The sequence below is a fragment of the Procambarus clarkii genome, chromosome 16 (assembly GCF_040958095.1).
Source record: "Procambarus clarkii isolate CNS0578487 chromosome 16, FALCON_Pclarkii_2.0, whole genome shotgun sequence".
Taxonomy (NCBI): domain Eukaryota; kingdom Metazoa; phylum Arthropoda; class Malacostraca; order Decapoda; family Cambaridae; genus Procambarus; species Procambarus clarkii.
The window spans coordinates 44,440,217-44,456,491 of record NC_091165.1 but is presented as its reverse complement, the minus strand read 5'-3'; the positions used below and the strand labels follow the sequence as shown (position 1 = coordinate 44,456,491).

Sequence of the window (16,275 nt, the reverse complement as noted above, 5' to 3'; positions counted from 1 at the left end):
CATACCAGTAAACATCGTGTCAGTGGTAACTGTGACAATGATCACCGTACCAGTAAACATCGTGTCAGTGGCAACTGTGACAATGATCACCATACCAGTAAACATCGTGATAGTGGTCACGGTGACAGTAAGCATGGTGAAAATGATCGTTGTGACAGTAAACATTGTGATAGTGAGCATGATAACGATGATCAACACGACAGTAAACATCGTTACAGTGAGCTCAGTGACAATGATCACCGTGCCAGTAAACATCATGACAGTGAGTACAATGATAATGATTATCGTGCCAGTAAACATCGCAACAGTCATCATGGTGAAAATGATCACTATGCCTTTAAACATCTTGAGAGTGAACATCCAGACAGTGAGCACAGTGACAGTGAGAACTGTGACAATTATTACTGTGACAGTAAAGATCGTGACAGTGATCACGGTGGCAATGATTATCGTACCAGTAAAATCGTGACAGTGTTCACAGTGACAGTAAACACCGTGACAGAGATCACAGTGACAGTGAGAGTAGTACTAGGGATGAAACACCAGTGGTCAATTTTGATTTTCAAGTCCATTGGCCGCTGATGTGTCAGGGGTTCCAGGGAAAGACTGTCAGTTTTATTCTGTCTCATCCGTTTAAGACATATTTAAGAAATATTTTCAGAGTATAGTTTTGGCTCTACTCTTTGTATATTTTTACCCAAATCCACCTTACCACTTAACCTTCCCTCCCTCTTTTACTTGTTTCTCATATAAATTAATTCGTTATCTTAGTAATAATAATGTGAGTACAGTAATAAAGATTCAGATCTACTAAGACTTGAGATTGAGAAAATTGAAAAAGCAAGAGTAAGAGCGAAGGAGAGAGATGGAGGGAGGGAGAGAGAGGGAGTGAGAGAGAGGGAGGGAGGGAGAGAGAGGAAGGGAGAGAGATGGATAGGGAGGGAGAGAGAGAGAGAGAGGGGATGAAGGAAAGAGAACTAAGGAGGGAGAAGGAGAAAGAGAAAAGGAGGAAGACAGAGGGAGAAAGAGAGAAGGAGAAAAGGTGGAAGAAAGAGGGGGTCGGAAATCCGACACACATGATAACCTGGTTATCCCCTTAAAGAAAAGAGAATGGTTGATTCAGTGACGTCACATATTTACATTACTCATAATTTCTTTTAATCAACTGTCTAGTGTTTAAATTTAATAAAAAAGTGTTCACTAGGACTGAATATAATTACTAACACCAAAATATAGCTTGACTCCCTTGTTACTGTAAAATTAAATCTAGAAGTAGAACCACCAAAACATTGGAACAAGGAGGGAGGGAGCATCACTCTACACAGAGAGAGATTCATAACAACAACAAACGGGTGCTCCAGAGAGATGTGATACTAATCTCGCACGATAGACCTACTCTGTCTCAAGAGAACTACCACAGCAACACCTCTACTACAACTGGAGCACTTGAGTATCCGACTGCCTAGTATTTAGTATTTTATTTTATTTTGATGCATCATTTAATATAGATAGTTAGCCTGTTATTTGCATGAGAAAACCCCACCAACACGTACGTACTCAGCTCTACACACACATATTACATGTCATATCTGTAATTATATGTTTAGGGAACCTTTATTAGTTCCTTACATCCCAAACAGGTAATTGTGAGGGAAGTTAGTGAAGCAGGAAGCTGGCTCCCAACATAATTATAGAAATTGCTTCCATTAACTGTCCATCAAGCTTTGTAGGCCTCCAGACAGCCGCCATTACGTGGCACTCTGTGGCAGAGAGCCACATCCAATTTTGATGCTACAATTACACAGCCTTAACAGACCCCATTAACAGGAACAGCTAAGCTCCCTTTTTTGTACAATACTGTAGACATAGTATTATAAATTATAAATTCATTATTGCTATAATTATAGTAGATTAGACCAACATATGTGGTATGATTTATAATTTACATATTGAAGATTAGGTAAACAATTTATGGTTTATGAAGGAGCCATCTCAAAGTTGTTTAAGCTGCAAATTGTCCCCCCAATTATGTGAAATAAATTCAGGCAGCTGAATCAGTACATACAGTCCACTCACTTACTTAATTACTTACTTGCTTAATTAACAAACTTATTGCTAAGAACTTACTAAAAACTGGTATGAAGGTCCACTTAACCCAACAGATAAAAAAATGTGAGGATTTAAGTAATCAAACTCCAGTTAAATATGTAGAACTTGAAGACCATTATAAGGTTGCACAGACCAAATATCATCTGCTCTTGCAAATCCTGAAATATCAGGATATCTACACAACCACCAATATCAATGAAGAGGCAATGGACGTTGTAATACAAGAAAATGTAGATTTTGAAGATACAATGCATACAAAGTAACAACATTTTGACAATTTAATAACCATACATAAGACCAATACAAATATTGCAGCCACAGCTTCCCAAAACCAAACACAACCAGAAGTTTATTACCATCACTCAGTCTCCCAACTTTCTCTGGTACAGAGGACGAGAGTTGGGAAAACTTCTGGAACAAATTTGTCGATTCTGTGGATTTTAATGCCAATGTAGCAAAGACAAAAAAATTTACATATTTGCAAGCTGTCTTAAAGAATGAAGCGTTACAAGTGGTCTGTAATCTAACCTTTACAGATACAGATAACGGTTATGACAATGCAGTACAGCTTCTTAAGGATAATTATGCTAAGCCAGAAAGGACTATCAGACTTCTAACCCAGAAGCTGTTGTATATTAACCCTCCAGATAGTACAGCTGACTCACTCCAGGCCTTTAGATTGGAGCATGAGTCCTTGCTCAAGGCACTTAAGAACAAGGTCAACTTGGACGAATCCGACTGGATAATCCAAGTCCATATGAAACGCAAATTACCCAGTGATGTACTGAATAAGTTGTTTGTCTTATATAACAAATCTTCTCTGACAGTAAAGGAGATATCCGAAGGTTTGCATTCCATCATAGAAGGACAAAGAGATAACCCAGATGGAAAAGCGACATCTAAACCTTCTACTACCACTCATAGTAAACAGCAGAGAACAAACAGTACTCCAAATAAATGTAAAACAACTTCCCCCCTCCCCAAAGTGGAAACAAGGCAGTGTAGGCACATATGCAGTTTGTCCCTCCAAACCTACAGTTAATGCGTCACCCAAACCGGTGACTCCCCAAGATGCTGTTAACGTCTGGAAACCATGTGTGTTCTGTGAACAACCACATTCCATATACCTATGCAAAGCTTACCCCGATCGTGCTGCACACATAAAATGACTCAAGGAGTTACATAAATGTACCAGGTGTATAAGGGCACATAATTCCGACACCTGTACAACTCAAATACGCACCTGCAATAGGTGCCATAAGGGTCAACACCATACAGCACTCTGTGGGGACTCAAGTACAAAGTCTCCCAAACCACAGGAGGAGGAAGGAACTTCCACTTCAGTAGAGCTTTGTACCGTCTTACCTGACATAAGTGTCTTCTCAACAAAGTCTGATCATAAATCAACTCTACCCACTGCTCAGTTGATCATTAAAAATGGAGAGTCCAAAGCCACAAAGTCATTGTAACCAATGTCACTGTTCCCACTGAGAACCCAGAACTACCTCGGACTTTGGTAAAAAGAACCAATTAAGCTACATGTATTTTGTGATGACTCAGGAAAAGCTTATGGCACAGTAGCTTATCTGGTCTCAAATGGGCAAGCCAATTTGCTCACAGCAAAGGCCAGAGTGGCACCTTTAAAAAAAAAGATCATTGCCACAACTGGAATTAACAGCCTTACTGCTTGGTGTAAGATTGGCTCATTATCTGATCAAGGCCTTAAGCCACATCCACTTTGCAGAAACAGTGGTATGGTCAGATAATGGGGCAGTGCTACAGTGGATTAAAACAATAATAGTAAGAATCCTTACGTGAGTAACCGCGTTAAGGAAATACGAAAGTTGCCGGCAGGGTATAAATTGAGATATGTACCCACCAAAGAGAATCCAGCTGACTATCTCTCCCGAGGCCTGACTTTACAGCAATTAACAAAGACAGAGATGTGGTTCAATGGACCTCAGTGGCTAATCAGCGACCAGTGGCCTAAACAAAAGCCACAAGTCATTGTGACCAATGTCACTGTTCCCACTGAGAACCCAGAACTACCTTGGACTTTGGTAATTGATCCTAATCGGTACTCTGAACTGAACAAACTAATAGGTGTCACCCAAGTAGTGTTTGATTTTCTGAAGAAAATAGGAATCAAGCATAAATTCCCTAGTGCCCTAAGGTACTGGGTCAAAAGGGCTCAGACAGACACATTCTGGATAGAATTTGACAAGGTTCCTAAGAATATACAAAGTGATCTGGGTCTCTGGTTAGACACCGACAATTATAACATAATCAGATGCGGAGGCCACTTACAGCATGCTGACATAGATCTGGAAGCAAAAAATCCAATATTGCTTCCTCGTCACCACATAGTAAGCAAACTAATTGTGTTACACTTACACAAATACAGCACTCTGCATGGTGGGGTATTAGATGCTCTCACAGACTTAAGACAACAGTACTGGCTACCCCAAGGTAGTCAGACAGAAAATCAATAATTAAATCTTGTGTTATTTGCCGGAGATACGATGCCAGAGTGTGTCCATATCCAGGCCCTCCTCCACTTTCAAAGGAACGAGTTGTACATATTCGTCCCTTTGAGAATACAGGAGTAGATTTCACAGGAGCACTGACACTAACAGGCACCAAGAACAAAAAAAAACAGTGAAGGCCTATATCTGTCTTTTTACTTGTGCCACAACAAGGGCAGTCGATCTAGAAGTGACTCCCGATATGAGTGCCGAAGCATTCTTACAGGCTTTCTGCAGGTTTGCTTCGCGTAGATCCTGTCCTAAGTTAATGATCTTAGACAATGGATCCAACTTAGTGGCAGGAGAAGCATGTCTGAAGAGAATCTGGACACAGGTCGGCCGAGCGGACAGCACGCTGGACTTGTGATCTTGTGGTCCTGGGTTCGATCCCAGGCGCCGGCGAGAAACAATGGGCAGAGTTTCTTTCACTCTATGTCCCTGTTACCTAGCAGTAAAATAGGTACCTGGGTGTTAGTCAGCTGTCATGGGCTGCTTCCTGGGGGGTGGAGGCCTGGTCGAGGACCGGGCCGCGGGGACACTAAAAGCCCCAAAATCATCTCAAGATAACCCTAAGGTATGCACGGCCCTAAATCAACTGCAGTGCCACTGGAAATTCACAGCTCCCAGAGCACCATGGCACAGAGGCTTCTATGAACGCATGATGGTACGGTGAAACGTTCTCTACTGAAAACCCTACACCGCCAAAAGATTGACCTACAGGAGCTCCAGACCGTAGCCATAGAGATAGAAGCACGAGTTAATAACTAACCACTTACCTACCTCTCTGATGATGTTTTGCAGCGTGAACCATTAAGTCTAGCTCATCTGATGTATGGGAGACCTCTCAGCACCCTAGTGTCCCTTACAGACGAGGAACCAGAGGATCCTTCATATGTCCGAGAGAGTGATTTGGTTCAACGTTTCAAACATCTATCAGGGGTGATAAGTCGATGGAATGACGTATGGATTCGAGAATACATTACTACTCTGAGGGAGTATCATTACGGGGGAAACAACCCCTACAACAGAATTAACTTGAACCCTGGTGACATAGTTCTGGTGGACAGCGATGGGCCACGCTCAGAGTGGCCTATAGGCCAAATAGTCACTGTTCATGCAGACAACCAGAGCATCTTGAGAATAGCGAAAGTAAAATGCCGAGAAAACACTACTCTGAAAACATTAGAGAAATTAGTTCCTTTAGAACTGGCAGGAAAAGAAGACGTTCAACGACTTCCCGAAACGCCAGTACGGGACATACGTCCCCAAAGGACTGCAACACAACAATGTAAACTCAAATAAAGCAGCACTATAATTCTGAAGGAAAAGAATAAAGTGATCGCAGTCCTTACCCGGACTTCGATCCGTGTTCCTCCCCTTCGGAATTATGTCTGAAACCTGACACACATAATAACATGGTTATCCCCTTAAAGAAAAGAGAATGGGTGATTCCGTGACATCATCGACGTCACGTATTTACATTTCTCATAATTTATTTTAAACCACAGTCTAGTTTTTAAATTTAATAAAAAAGTGTTCACTAGGACTGAATATAATTACTAACACCAAAATATAGCTTGACTCCCTTGTTACTGTAAAATTAAATCTAGAAGTATAACCACCAAAACATTGGAACTAGGAGGGAGGGAGCATCACTCTACACAGAGAGAGATTCATAGCAAAATACGGGTGCTCCAGAGAGTTGTGATACTAGTCCCGCACGAGAAATTCTACTCTGTCCCAAGAGAACTACCACAGCAACACCTCTACTACAACTGGAGCACTTGAGTATCCGACTGCCTAGTATTCTATTTTATTTTGATGCATCATTTAATATAGATAGGTAGCCGGTTATTTGCATGAGAAAACCCCACCAACACGTACGTACTCAGCTCTACACACACATATTACATGTCATATCTGTAATTATGTTTAGGGAACCTTTAATAATTCCTTACATCCCAAACAGGTAATTATGAGGGAAGTTAGTGAAGCAGGAAGCTGGCTCCCAACATAATTATAGAAATTGCTTCCATTAACTGTCCATCAAGCTTAGTAGGCTTCCAGACAGCCGCCATTACGTGGCACTCCGAAGCACAGAGCCACACCCTAATTTTAATGCTACAATTACACATCCTTAGCAGGCCCCATCAACAGGAACAGCTAAGCCCCCTTTTTTAGTACAATACTGTAGACATAGTATTATAAATTATAAACTCATTATTGCTATAATAATAGTAGATTACAGCAACATATGTGGTATGATTTATAATTTACATAATGAAGATTAGGTAAACAATTTGTATTTTATGAAGGAGCCATCTCAAAGTGGTTTAAGCTGCAAATTGTCCCCCAATTATGTGAGATAAATTCAGGCAGCTGAATCAGTACATACAGTCCACTCACTTACTTAATTTTTAACAAACTTATTACTAAGAATTAACTAAGAAAAATAATCAAATAAAATTATCATATTAAAGTCAATTAAAAATAAGTAAAAATATTTAGTATTTACAGAAAAAAAAAATAACCTGCTAGGATTTTTCCACAGAGGGAGGGAAGGTTAAGTGGGAAGGTGGATTTGGGTAAAACATATACAATGTGGTGAACCAAAGCTCAATCTGTAAGGTTAGGTTAAGGATAATATATTCAACAAATATGTCCAACATAAGACACTACATCTGAAGGGTTAGGTTGAAGGTCAAAGAATAAGAACAATTATATCAAATATAGTAAATACAACTTATGAGCAACTTGATGAACTTTAAGTAAAAAGATACAAAGTACTTAAACTGACATCTCTAACAAATATTCCTTTGAAATGCTTAAATACCCTATCTTTAATAAATAACCCTTGAAACCCCTATTTAAGAAATTATCCCTTGTAACGAACAAATGAATCTGAGACATTGATTGACGAAACACTAAAACCCAGCAGGAATCATGTATACAACTGACAAGATGTGTAACTTTAGTTAGTTAACTGGTGAAAAATATAAAACTTAACTTAGGTTATTGAATAAATGGTCTTAAGTACTTGGGACTTAAACCTAAGAAAGAGATGAATGAGAAGACTTAGTTTTTTAAATGTATTAAGAAAGTATGTAAAAGACTAGATATCATAAATGGACTTCCTATAAATTATTTTGAAAAAGTATGAGGATATATAAAATAAGCAATGGTTAGGTGGGAAAGTGTTAGGGGTTATTGGGTTGGGTTAAGGTTGTTGGGTTAGGTTAGGGAAGGATGCTTAAACAATACTTCATAAGGAATAATAGAGATTGGAAGCAGAACAAACAAAAGGAAATGTAATAAGATTGGGCTAAGATAAGATAGTTTGATATGCTTTTTATATAATGTTCTGAAACTAGTATATATGTGTAAGAGTTTTTTAAAGTGTCTAAGAGTATGCAAGAGTTGTGCTACTTTGTCTAAGTTTATGTTGTTGTGCAAGTTTGAAAGAGTATGTATATACTGGATCACTTGTGAAAGTTTGTGTGTTTTTGTCAGAGTTGTATGAATTTCTGCGGAAATAAATGAAAAGGTGATGTTTCAGAGAGAATAAGATTATTCTTAGGTTAAGTAACATTATGTAGGAGAGGGAAAGTAATTTAAGAACAGTTAAGTGAACAAATTATGCAAGTTAGGTTAGGTTGGGAAGTTGTGCTGTGTAAGTTATGTTATAATAAGTCCTATTAGAATAGGTTACGCCATGTTATTATGTAGTATTAAGTCAATGGATTGTCTCTCCTGGACAACCCATCAAAATCTTGGAGAGTGCTTATTTTGACCAGGAGATCAACCTGTGCACTCCTGGCACTTGGAGAGGGGCTAGGCGTCACATGTTTAGGGGATGCGGCTCCAACACTAGCCTCGTTGTCACGTGCACACACCCACTTGAGCCGCCATGACTCCCCACTAACACGAATTTTCTCGATCTTTCGTACTTTTCTTTTCACTGTTGGTGGTAATTCAAAAATCAATTCTCCAAAATTCATTTTTATTTCTAGTCTGACGCGACACTTGAGCGCGTTCCGTAAAACTTATTCCATTTTCAAAGACTTTAGTTTACACATACACAACTGAATAGAACTTACACATCTCCGATTTGTTTATATCTACATTTGAGTGAGGTGGATGGGGTGAGGTGGTATTTAATAGGGTATTAATTTCATCAACACAAGACAGAACACGAAACAATGGGTATTGAATGGAAGTGATTGTAGAAAGCCTATTGGTCCATATTTCTTGATGCTTCTATATTGGAGCGGAGTCTTGAGGTGGGTAGAATATAGTTGTGCATTAATTGGCTGTTGATTGCTGGTGTTGACTTTTTAATGTGTAGTGCCTCGCAAACGTCAAGCCGCCTGCTATCGCTGTGTCTATCGATGATTTCTGTGTTGTTTACTAGGATTTCTCTGACGATGGTTTGGTTGTGGAAAGAGATTATATGTTCCTTAATGGAGCCCTTTTGCTTATGCATCGTTAATCGCCTGGAAAGAGATGTTGTTGTCTTGCCTACATACTGAGTTCTTTGAGGCTTACAGTCCCCAAGTGGGCAGTTGAAGACATAGACGACATTGGTCTCTTTCAAAGCGTTCTGCTTTGTGTCTGGAGAGTTTCTCTTGAGTAGGTTGGCAGTTTTCTTGGTTTTATAGTAAATCGTCAATTGTATCTTCTGATTTTTGTCTGTAGGGATAACGTTTCTATTAACAATATCTTTCAGGACCCTTTCCTCCGTTTTATGAGCTGTGGAAAAGAAGTTCCTGTAAAACAGTCTGATAGGGGGTACAGGTGTTGTGTTTGTTGTCTCTTCAGAGGTTGCATGGCGTTTCACTTTCCTTCTTATGATGTCTTCAACGAAACCATTGGAGAAGCCGTTGTTGACTAGGACCTGCCTTACCCTACAGAGTTCTTCATCGACTTGCTTCCATCCTGAGCTGTGGCTGAGAGGACGGTCGACATAAGCGGTAACAACACTCCTCTTGTACCTCTCTGGGTAGTCACTGTTGGCATTGAGGCACATTCCTATGTTTGTTTCCTTAGTGTAGACTGCAGTGTGGAAACCTCCGCTCCTTTCCATGACTGTTACATATAGAAAGGGCAGCTTCCCATCCTTCTCCATCTCGTAAGTGAAACGCAACACAGAATTCCGCTCAAATGCCTCCTTCAGCTCCTGCAGATGTCTGACATCAGGTACCTGTGTAAAAATGTCGTCAACATACCTGCAGTATATGGCCGGTTTCAAGTTCATACGACCATAAGAAGTTCGTAACCATAGGAAATATTGAGAAAATTCGTGTTAGAATTATTAATCTTACTTTTTCGGTCATATTTTATATTATATGTCTACAGGAAAGATCTGCAGGTAATCCAGCCTATAGCTGTAACTCTATAAACTTCAGTATAAGTATTCCTTGGCATAGAAATGATAATCACTCACCCACCTTTCACTGCATCTTGCACGCTAATGACAATGAAGCTCTCTACCAACTCCCTACAAGTAGTGAATAAGAACTTCCTTCCAACATTTGTAAGTTCACTACCCTGACACCATCAGTTTCTTCCAGATTCATCTACCAGGATCCTCTACAGCTCTTCCAGGCTGCTGCACCATGAAGTTTTTCTTGGATTCCAGTGGTACTCTACCACTGATTCCACAGAAGTATGTGAGACTTCACGTCACTGCTCCTCTTCACACAGTTTGAGGTCCAATTCCTCACTATGGGGCTTGCTCTTCCACAGAGTACAACATCTACTCCTACAGGCTTGAAGTTCCATTCATCAACTTCTTCTCTGGCCTCAGAGTGCTCCCATCAACTTCTTCCTCAGGACAAACCTGCAACCCATCGATTTGCGAGTAAAAATGTTCGTCTATAAACATATAACTAAATATAAACTACACATACAATGTCTCCACCCGACATCCCTCTGACTCTTACCTGCCGCGAGTACTCTCCCCCACGCCCGGGCGGGTCCATTCTCCACTTTCCGGGAAGACCCGCCCGCCCCAGGCTGCCAGCTGGTCAGTCACCCCCAAGCTATCGGCAGGTGTGGATATGCTGCTCCTCCCTTCAGCTGGTCCTGCTATCTTCACTCTCTTATTTAGGCTTTCTGCCTTACACAATATGTCTAATATATCAATAAAAACTTCCTATGGTCGCTGGGCACACGACCAACTGCAGACAATCACTGTAAACTGTTTAAAATGCTTACCACAGACTGGTCCACAGTGAGGACCAGCTGGCTAGCTGGTCCTCACTGGCCGGGCGGCGACACTCAGGGCGCCTCAGGCTACCCACAGAGCTGCACTAACTATTCCATAACACCTTCTGCAGTTCCTAACTTGAGGTGACACGCCTTCCAACTTATTCCTCAGTCGAGACGTCTGTCCACTTCCTTCCTCTTGAAGGTATATATCAAACAGGGGTTCTTCTTCACCAGGGGCTCAAACGGAGCACACCCTCCCCTCACGATCTCTTCAGCTCAAGCGAGCCCAAACTCCTCTGAGGCGAGCCTCAAACCTCCAGCAAATTCTCCACATTTCATGACCATTCATTTATCTATATCGTTGATCACTGCTTGTACTCTTAAACTGGCTGTCAAACTTAACTCAGTGTTTAACATATATATATTCAGGTCTAAATCTCCTTGACCTCCTTGAAGTTAGGTCATGTCAGGTTGGACAAGTTACATTAGGGAAAGGAAATTAGGTAGGTGAGGGTAGATAAGTTATGTTATGTAAGTTAAGTTAGTAAGTAAGTTATGTACGTTGGTTAGGTCAGGAGGAGTAAATTACATCGGGTAAGTTAGATTATTCCACATAATGTAGAATAGGTTAGGTTAGGTTAGGTTAGGTAGGGGAAGTTACGTTGTGTAAGTTAAGTTAGGAAAAGTTACATTAGGATAGATTACTACAGTTCACACAGAAATCACAATAACGTGATGCATCAATGAACAAATCCACAAAGGCCGTGATGAGGATTCGAACTTACGTCTGTGATCATCCCAGATGCTGCCTTAATCGACTGAGCTACGACATGGTTAAAAAGAGTTGAAACCGATGTTTACTGAACTTACTGGATCCTGCATCCTCTCCGAGACACACACTAGGGTTTTTTCACAACTCCCTCATGCACTGGAGCTATGTCAATAGGCCGTTCTACCTCTTTGCCCTTCCTTCATTACACACCGTAGCCTGGTATGTAATGAAGGGCGAACCACACCATTACCTGTACCGACTGAATATCGTAGCTCAGTCGATACAGGTAATTCAGGATAGTAAATGTTACATTAGGTATGCTAAGTTATGTAAGTTAGGTTATATCAGGCTGGGTAACTTAGCTAAGATAGGGAGGAATAGGTAAGTTGGAGTAGGTAAGTTACATTAAGATAATCAGGTTAGGTTAGGTTATAATAGGCTAGTACACGTAAGTTAAGTTAGGTAAAATAATGAATTGTTGATCAGAGAATAGTGTAAGATAAAGTAGGGAAGAATATGTATTTTAACAGTATAATTAATATTAACAGAAATGAAAGTTTTTACGAAAAGGTGAACTAGTTACTTGAAGAGTTGTATTTTGTGACATAATAAGTGTTATTATCAAGTTTTTGACTGTAAATGTCTTGGCGAACCTGTCTTAGTGAAAGCTGTTACTTCATAAAAGTCAGTTATTTTATTTATTTTTACTTGAAGCGTAAGTTTATTAGTGCATAAAGTTGCTCATGCTTAGTTTGATATGATACTTAAAGTTAATTGTGAGTACATTATGACATGTCTTAGTAAGTTTAGCACAAACCTAAGTTTACATATTTCTTGAACAAAGATGCTAGTGACTATTTGCTGATGAGTGAAGAGCGATTTTACCTACAGTGAGAGCTGATTTAACGCACATAGAAATTCTAAATATTAAATCTTTTTATACAAAATCGCGTTAAAGAGTGCAAATGTTAATTAAAATGAGCTTGGAATGTTTTATTGCTGTCTTGGAGAGATTCCAAGAAGGGCGAAGATGTCTTAGAATGTTTCTTTAAAACACGAAAATGTCGTAGAGAACAACTTTGATGAACGAAGGTGAGTTAGAGAACAATTTTGAGGCACGAAGATGTCTTAGACAGTTTTTTTGATGAACGAAGGTGAGTTAGTGATTACATTTGATGACTCTGAGAATAACTTTAGACGGCCATGAGTAGTATTTTGATGTCTTTAAGTGGGTCTTTAATGCTCTGAGTGTGTTTTGATGTCTTTGAGTGTGTTATTGATGTCTTTGAGTTTGTTATTGATGTCTTTGAGTGTGTTATTGAGATCTATGAGTGCGTTATTGGTGTCTAAAAGTGTGTTATTGAGGTCTTTGAGTGTGTTATTGACGTCGTTGAGTGTGTTATTGATGTCATGAAGAGTACCTTTTGTGCCTTTGAGTGTGTTATTGATGTCTTTGAGTGTGATATTGATGTCTTGAAGAGTATCTTTGACTATTTTTTTCACTGAACGACGCATAATTTAAGTTAAGAACGGCGTTGAAAGATCCCTTTGGCTCTTTCCAGTTGAGAGAAAGGTTATTTTAGTTAAGAAATAATGAAAGTGACTATTTTCAGTTGATTGGTGAATAATTTTAGTTAAGAAATGATGAACGTGATTATTTTCATTTAATTGGAGAATAATTTTAGTTAAAACATGAATGTCTTGGTAAATTTGTGACTGTATAAAGTCCAGATTTGTTTACAAACAGTGCTGGTAAGAAATAACAAGTTGTTAAGCAGAAATACAGTGACATAGTTTTTTAAAATAAAGTTGGTGACTGACTAAATAAATTGTAACTAATTTGTTATGGGAAGAGTAGTGCAGGTGATAATATCTGACAAAGAACTAGTTATTGAATGACATAAACAATTGTTCATTTGTTTTTAAAGAACGTGTAAGGGAAATGCAATGAATGCAGAGAACATGAGGAACATGACAAAGAACACAGGAAACATGTAAGAGAATGCGATGAACACAATAAACTTGTGGCCAATATAAACTGAACATGCTGTGAACATTTTACAGGACATGGAGAGAACATGAATAATGAGGATTAAAGCTGTATAGAGAACATGCTGTGAATAAGGCGAGAATAAACAAATACAGTAAGATTATTGGATAATAGCTGTATTTTTAAATTCTGGTGATGGAGGTTTGGAAGAAGTTAGGGAAGGGGGAGTTGGGGAACGAGTGATATGCGGGGAGTGGAGCGAGAGGGAGGGGAAGATAAGGACGAAAGAAGTTGGGGAAGGTAAGGGAGGGGGTAAGAGGTGGGTTAGGTATGGGAGGGGGGAAGGTAAGGAGTGAGGGAGATAAGACAGAGGATGGAGGCAGGGGTGGAGGATTGGAGGGAGAGAGGGGGGGGGTAATGGAAGGAGTAACGTGTGGAAGTGGATTAGGAGGGGAGAAGATAACGAGGAAGGCAGGAAGGAGCAATAAGTTGTATTATGACCTTGTAATTATTACATCATTAGTGATTATTTACATAGCTGAGTTAACAAGAGTATTGAAGGAGAGGATATGGTTACTTTGATAAGGTGATAGGCTGGGACAGGTCGTGATATGAAGTTTGAGCACTGCACTAGGGTGGAGGATGGGAGTTAGCGCTCAGTAACAGCTTTGATCTTATTTACTATGTCTGAAATATGACTGGTTTACATTTATTTTAAATTTGAAAGTAAGGCAGGGAGACAAGAGTTGGAGCTCAGTAATTGATCTATTTTACTATGTACGAAATAAAGAGGTCGATCAATCTCGAGGAAATTGATTGGATATTGATGAAGTTACATGAGTAAAGTATGGTGGGGACAGGAGATGGAGCTCCGTAACTAAATTGTTGTATTTTACACGGTCTGAAATACAGCGTGTTTAAATTTTAGTGGAAATGATTAGGTATTAACTGAGTTGTACGAATGAAGTAAGGTGGAGGACGCGAGCTAGAACTCAGTAATTGCTTTGGTTTTATTTACTATGTCTAAAATGTAATTGTTTTAAATTTTAGGGGATTAGACTCTTAGTATTGAATCATCGCGAGGGGACTAAGACGAGGACAGGCGCTAGAACTCGGTAACTGAATTGATCTTATTTACTATGTCTGAAATATGATCGTTTTAAATTAGGCTAAATTTTGGTAATTAGTAGCTAAACTATACTTATAATTGTATAGAGCTGTGTCCAAAAGCTAATATCTGATGAACTTTTTAAAAGTATCTGCTCAAGTCTGCAGAGATTAATAGCATTAGTGCACATTAAAACTCTGAACAAAATTCGGTCTTAAACTGGTCTTTGACAAATTTTAGTCTGAAAATGGTCTATGCTATGTCAAATTTCGGTCTTCAACTAGTGTCTGACTAATTTTGGTCTTAAACTAAATTCTGAAGAAATTCAGTCTTAACCCCTCTTAAGAACTTGGCAAGAATTAAAACTCTGAAAAATTAAGGTTTTAAACTAGACTCTGAAGAAATTCTGTCTTAAAATGTTCTCTGTCAAATTTCGGTTGTCAACTGGACTCTGAAGAAATTTGGTCTTAAAATAGTCTCTGCCAACTATTCGGTCATAAACTAAACTCTGACTAATTTTGGTCTTCAACCGGACTCTGTAGAAATTCGGTCCTAAACGGATCGCTGATGAAAATCGATTTTAAACTGATCTCTGGCAAATTTTTATTTTTAAACTGGACTCTGAAGAAATTTGGTCTTAAAATGGACTCTTTTTAAATTTCGGTATTAAAATGAACTCCGAAGAAATTCGGTCTAAAAATTGTCTCTTAGAAATTTAGGTCTTAAACTTGTGAAACAGCAGTAAATGGATATAAAAATAAAAGTTACTGCTATGGTGTCTATTTTCCTTAATAAAACTTCTGTCAATATTCTCTAAAAATGGTTTTTGAAAATATTTTGTCTTAAACTCTGAAAATATTTCCGTCTTAAACGGATGTGACAGAATAAAACTCAGAACATTTTTTCCCTGGAACCCCTGACGGCGAGAGTATGCATGATGAGAATAATCTCCGTGCCAGTAAACAGTGTGACAGTGATCACGGTAACAATGATCACCGTGACAGTAATCACGGTAACAATGATCACCGTGACAATGAATACCGTACCATAAACATCCGAACAATGATCACTGTGACAGTGATGACCCCTGACTGTGTTCACGGTGATAACGAGTACCGTGCCGCGAACATCAAAATAATGATCACCGTGAACATCATGACAATTCAACAAATCATCCCACCAGTGAACAGAGCCAAACCCCCTTAAAATTCATCATTAAGGAATATTATTATATGATATAACGTCCCATCCAGGTGGTGCAGGCCGCTACAGGTCTTAGGGAGAGATGGTTTACCTTCTACACCAACAGTACTATCCAGGTGGTGCAGGCTGCTACAGGTCATGGAGAGAGATGGTTTATCTTCTACACCAACAGTACTGTCCAGGTGGTGCAGGCCGCTACAGGTCATGGGGAGACGTGGCCTACCCTCTACACAGCTCAGTATCAACTGGCTCAGTAATCATGAGTACAGAGGAAGCCCATGATAGCGCTTCTCACTCACAGGATATTCACGGCAACACCTGGTTCGAAAACGAATTTGAACACCTGGCGCAACACAGA

At 39.5% G+C, this 16,275-nt stretch overlaps 1 protein-coding gene across 6 annotated transcripts in view; it reads right to left on the bottom strand.

Moving 5' to 3' along the window:
* Window positions 1-16,217, bottom strand: part of LOC123760100 (anoctamin-1) — a 320,419-nt gene extending 304,202 nt beyond the window's left edge. For 2 of the 6 annotated variants that reach the window (XM_069325474.1, XM_069325478.1), the window contains exons 1-2: window positions 16,009-16,217; window positions 10,078-10,473 (exon numbers count right to left, since the gene is read on the bottom strand). The gene's annotated coding sequence lies outside the window, so the exon portion shown is untranslated. The other 4 variants (XM_069325476.1, XM_069325480.1, XM_069325475.1 and 1 more) reach the window with 3 other exon arrangements.
* Between the last annotated feature and the right edge of the window lie 58 nt (window positions 16,218-16,275).